Raw genomic sequence first — 721 nt, forward strand, 5'->3', positions numbered from 1 at the left:
CAATTCAACTTTGGTTTTTTTTTCTGTCCTCAGAATATTTTGCCAGTAGTGCTGTGGAACAACCAAGTGCTCTTTAGCAAACTTCAAACGTGCAGCAATGTTTCAATAAAAAAATATGAAAACATGTCATTGTTTGTGTGGTGTTAGTTGAAGCTTTTTTTCTTGCTATGTAGATGAAGATCAGACCACATTTTATGACCAATTTATGCAGAACTTTAAGAAATTCCAAAAGTTTCTTTTTTTTTTCACTTTTTTTCCCCTCCCACTGTACAGCACTTAGTTACAACTGCGGTTGTTTCAAAAGTGCTCTGTGATTTACACTTCCGAACACCAATGCATTTCTTTTTCCTTTTTTTTCCTCTTGCATGGCATTTCAATGGGTAAAATTGATTTAATATACGATTTTAATATACGACGTAAATTGGCTTCATGGTCACGGAACGAATTAAACTCGGAAGTGAAGGTCAAACACCTGAACGTGTATCTTGTCCTTTTCATCAACAGAGGGCGCTAAATCATTTTATTTGAGTTTCCAGGCCACCGCATTGTATACGCACGGTATTTAGAAGCTCCTACTGGAAAACGAACATTTAACTGGGCAGATAAATGTGAAAAGAAAAACATGAACCAAAATAAATAGTAGTTAGACCAGCTCAGAAAAAAAAAAACAGTTTAAATGCAGGATGGGAGGGAAGTCAATTTGAGACGGAAGAGAAGTCGC

The sequence above is a fragment of the Phyllopteryx taeniolatus genome, chromosome 5 (genome assembly GCF_024500385.1).
Source record: "Phyllopteryx taeniolatus isolate TA_2022b chromosome 5, UOR_Ptae_1.2, whole genome shotgun sequence".
Taxonomy (NCBI): domain Eukaryota; kingdom Metazoa; phylum Chordata; class Actinopteri; order Syngnathiformes; family Syngnathidae; genus Phyllopteryx; species Phyllopteryx taeniolatus.